We start from the raw sequence: 5463 nt of genomic DNA on the forward strand, positions 1-5463 counted from the left end.
CCACAAAAATTCCACACAGATTTTCTTTTATCTAGCACCAATAAGACACATATTTTTTAAAAAACAAGTTTTATGTACTTTTTCAGCTTTGTTTTCAGCTTTGTTCAGATGTGATTGACAAAAAAAAATTATTATTATTTAAGGTGTACAATACAGTATTTTGATATATCTTGTATAATGATTCCCAAAATCAAAGTAATTAACGTCTACATCACTTGACATAGATAGATTTTTGCTGGAGTGGGGGGGAGTTTTTTTTTTGTTTTTTGTTTTTTCTTATTTTTTGGCTGAGAACACTTAATATCTATCTACTCTTTTAATACATTTGAAATATATAAAACATACAGGATGCTTCATGAATTCACATGTCATTTTTGCAAAAGGGCCATACTAATCTTTGTATCATTCCAATTTTAATATATGTACAGTTGAAGTGAGCAATAGTCCTCTTTTTTTTGTGAGAGGAAATCCTCCTTCTTTAGAAAATCTGCTTTTTTTGTAATATTGAGATTTCAATAATATTGACTGAAACTTATTGCCTATGAAAATCTTTTAAACGGAATCTTAGAATTGATGAGATATAAACTTGGTGAGGCCATCATCTCTATGAAACATTATAATAAATATTAAAATTAAAGAGACATTCGATGAAAAGAAGAGCCTAGTAGCAGCAATAAAGATGACATCATAGACAAACAGATCCGCAGCAAAGCTGTCAACACCAATAATGGGAGCCAGAAGACAGTGGAGTGATTTCTTCAGAATGACAGAAAACACAGCTATCAACCTAGATTCACTGGCACAACAAAACTCTCTACTAATACTGAAAGTAAAATAATGATAGTTTGCAATGAACTAGGCTTGATTTTACACTAATATTTCTTACCCAAAGAAATTTCTAAATTATATATTTCAGGGAGAAAAAAAAATCCCGAATGGTCTGTGTTGCAAGAAATAACAGTGAAAAAAAAATTGTATGGTAAAGAAGTGCAAATACAGGGGTTTGAGGTGAACATGAAAATGCCATCTACAAATCTGGAGGCCAGAGCAGATTCTTCCCCAGCAGCCCTTAGAAGGAAACAGCTTGCTGACACCTGGTTTCAGACTTCTAAGTTCTGATTGTGAGATAAGAGATTTATGTTGCTTAAGCCATGAAAAAAGAAAAAAAGGTATGAAAATCAAAATAAGTCATTTTATACAATGATAACATAAAAATAATGTAAAATATGTTTGGCTAAAAAGAAGGAACTAAAATCGTGAAATCTAGTCTGTTTATGAAACAGACTAGGGTTGATCTGGTTGAAAGGGTTCTAAGGTCTTTTAATCATTCATATGATGATTGAGGTCAACATTAAAGAGTGAATTGAAAATAAGAGCCAGAACTCAAAACTTTCATAGTTTACAAAGTAAAAATCAATGAAAAATAGTGGAAAAAAAGAACCATTTCAGTTGATACATAAAAGGAAAGAAAGGAGGAAATCAGATCATAAAAAAGTAGGAAAAGTATAAAACCCTAAATAAAATAGAGGTACGTCAAAATGTATCAAGCATCAAAAGGACTAGTCAATTAAACAAAACATAGATTGTGGAAAATCAAACATTTCACAATGTGCTATTTACGAGCAGTATACAGAAAACATAAAGACCATAAAAAATGTTTAAATGCAGATTAGAACAAGAAACTCGAGTGGATATATTAATATCAGAAAAGAAGACTTTAGGACAAATACATATAAAGGAAGGTGAGGTGCGAGTCACTACATAATGATAAATGTTCAGTTAAATGGAACCCTATGGCAGTTCTATATTTGTTTACAGCTATTAAAATAGCAGTGTTAGCAGAGGTAAAGCCAGGTGTTCTAAAATTTAAATAGTAATGTCTAAGTAGTTTATTTTCCTCTTATTTATCCAAAGTAGAACAGCAAACTCTCTAATGCTGGTGAGAGAATTTTGCACCTCAATTCCTCAGGGATTAGATTTCTTCTACATCATTTGTTGGTCACACTTAGGTGTAGTTTTCATCATCATGGTCCAAGAAGGTAGAATTTCGTGTCCTATGCTGTAAACTAGAAGGGACAATAACGAAGACAAAAGGTCTCTGCCAAGTATCTTTCCACAACTTTGAAAAGATGCCATATTACACTGCTTAGATTCCATTAGCCATATCTTAGTGATAACATCATGTATAGGTGCAAAGGAGGCTGGCAATGGTCATCTGTGCAGCTCCTATAATATTGAAGTAGAGACAGTCTGGGTGGCGGGGAGGACAGCCAGCAGCCTCTGCTTCAATAATCTCAAAATATAGAAATCAAAATTGATAGAACTGCAAGGAAAAACTGAAAACCACTACCATAGTGAAAGATTTTAACTTTCCTCTCTCAAACACTGAGAAGTTAAAACCACAAAAATATTGGTATATATATAATACTATATACACAGTATTATACTGCATACTATATATACAGTATTATATATATATAATTATCTAGCATGGTGGTTATATATATTTGTATATAATAATTATCATGCTAGATTAACAGATATATATAATCTATACATGTAGTACTCTGAAACTATTGAAAAATGTGTTTCCTCAAGAATAAAGTGCACTCACAAAGTTGGTCAAATACTAGGTTATGAATGAGATAGATATTAACAAAATTTCAAAAAGTCTGTGTCAATTAGATCATGAATAAAATTTAAATGAATTACATAGTAATTACATTTATTAATAATGTAAATGCATATGCTTAGAAATTGTCTTCTAAATATTAATATTTAATAGATCAAAAGGTCCATAGAAATTTTTAAATAAGTATATATGTATAAATGCATATACTCAGAAATTGTGTTTTCTAAATATTAATATTTAATAGATCAAAAATAAATAGAAATTTTTAAATAAGTATATGTGTGTGTGCGTATTTTAGGCCTTGATAAACAAAGTGAAAACAGTTCTTCTGCTATTAAAAGAAATTGAAATTCTTAGAAATTCAGTGACATCACAACTAAAAATAAATGAAGCTCAAATATTCCTGAAAAAAAAATCGACTGAATCAGTTCTTTTAAATATTCCAAAAAGTGAATCCTTGGACCAAAATGTTTTCTGAATAAATTATAACCTTTAAAAGAGATCATTTAAGTCGTACCTAAATTTTACTAAAGAATTAAAATGAAGGAATATGATGCAAGTCATTATGTGAAGTTGGTGTAACCTTGTTATCAACACCAGAAAAGGATATAATGAGAAAGGTAAACAAAAGATCAATTCTCCTTCTACATATAGATGCAAAAATTCAAAACAAAATTTTAGTTAACTGAATCCAGCAGCACATGAAAATGTACTACATCATGTCTACGCTTGGTTTATTACAGAATTGCAAGGGTGCTTTCTAACTAATTTTTTTTTTTTAAAGTTAGTACATTATCATATTAAGAGGCCAAAGGAGTAATTAATTTAATAAATGCAGGTTTATTTAGTTCTTAATTCAATTTTTAAAAATAGAGACAGGGCCTCACTCTGCCACCCAGGCTGGAGTGCAGTGGCACTATTATTGCCACTGCATAGCTCACTGCAGCCTCCAAACACTGGTCTCAAGTGACCCTCCTGCCCCAGTCTCCCAAATAACTAGGATTACAGGAATCCACCACTCTGCCTGAGTTAATTTTTGAAATTATTTGTAGACATATCCAATACAGTAAGACATGAGAAATAAATAAAATTTATACAGATTAAAATAAAAGAAATAAAATCACCACTATGCAGGAATTATATGGTTGCAAACAAAATCTAAAATAATATTCATTAAAATTATTGGCATAAAAACAGATATTAAGAAAGCTGCTGAATGTAATATTAATGTAAAAATATTAATTGTACTTCAGGAGAGCTAAAATAATACTTGGAAAATGTTTTCTAAAGAAAAATATTGGACATCGTTCACCATGGTAGTTACAATATGTCATCTCTGGATAACCTAATTATAGTAATATATGATTGCAAAAAATTAAAATTGATTGTAAGACATTTAAGAAGACACAAATAAAAATATATAGTGTTTGTGGATTGAAAGGGTCTATGCAGTCATGTCTCTCCAAATTTACTATAGATTCAATTAAATTACTCAAACATTTTCAGCAGATGTTTGTAAAACTTTTTGGAATTGCAAGGCACAGGATTAGCCAAGAGACTCGTGAGGAAGAGAAGCAATTTTAAAGGATCTTCTTTAATCAATTATCAAGATGTTTTAAAAGACTAAAATATTTAAATTAATATTGTGTTAGATTAGGAATAGACAAAACAGCTCCAAAATAAATCCATAACTCCCTGAATTAAAGGTCATTTAACATATTATAGAAGAATCACTGCAGTCATTAATAAATGGTGAAAAAAAGAGACTGTTTAATGAGTGACACTGAGACAACTGATTAGGCATTAAAAAGAAAAAAGCAAAAGAAAAAAAAAAGAAAAGAAAATTGGGTCCCTAACTCACAAGTTCCACAGCAATCTACTTCAAATAATAACAATAATAATAAAACCTTTAAAAGATGAGATAAAATAATTTCTTATTGGTTTTGGGGTAGAAATAATATCTCACAACAATAAGTATTTACTAATTGAACCATATTAAAATTTAAACATATGTTCACCAAAAATCTCTTTGAAGTGTGAAAAAGGAAAACATAAATTTGGAAAAGATATTTGTAGCACATATAAGGTATTATTAAGGTATTATTATTACTCAGTATATTTTTCAATGTACAAAACATTACGTTTTATAGAATATCTCTAAAAAAGAACCAAACAAGAAAACCAAATGAATAAATGCTGACACTGCATTACTAATTAGGTATATGCAAAGCAAGAGTATAATGAAGAGTTTATATTCATAAGACTGCCAATACTTAACAATTCCACACATGATGGAAATAGAAAACTATGTACACTGCTAGTGGGATAAATTGACATAATTACATAAGAAACAAATGTCACTATTTTGTAAAGTCATACACGTAAATTCTTAAGCTAGCAAATGCACTTATGGGATTAGACAAATCGATGCAAATGTGCACTAGAGAACATGTACCAGAATATTTACAGCAGCATCATTTGTATTGGCAAAAAATTGGAAACAGCCCCAAAGTATTAGAAAACATAAATAAATATAATGCATTGTAAGATATCGGCATTAAATAAAAAAAGTCATAGCAATAACATGGATGAATGGATGAACTTAAGAATATTGAATAATTAAATATAAAATAAAAGCATCAAAACTACATAAAGCATGAAAACACTTTTAAAAGCTCAAAATAAGTAAAATTAATAATACATTGTATAAGAATGCATACATATAGTAATTACATGTGTAAAGCATACAAATAAAATTCTGAATTTAAAAAACTTCAGATTAGTTTCAATTACAATGAGAGACATGACAATGAAATGGGAAATCAGTAATG

The 5463-nt window shown here is 29.5% G+C and overlaps 1 non-coding gene across 1 annotated transcript; it reads right to left on the reverse strand.

Moving 5' to 3' along the window:
- Positions 1-337: 337 nt before the first annotated feature.
- Positions 338-439, reverse strand: LOC123572013 (U6 spliceosomal RNA). Its single transcript, XR_006696365.1, has one exon. It is a non-coding gene; the product is annotated as a U6 spliceosomal RNA (small nuclear RNA).
- Between the last annotated feature and the right edge of the window lie 5024 nt (positions 440-5463).

This window comes from Macaca fascicularis, chromosome 2 (genome assembly GCF_037993035.2).
Source record: "Macaca fascicularis isolate 582-1 chromosome 2, T2T-MFA8v1.1".
In the NCBI taxonomy this organism is placed as follows: domain Eukaryota; kingdom Metazoa; phylum Chordata; class Mammalia; order Primates; family Cercopithecidae; genus Macaca; species Macaca fascicularis.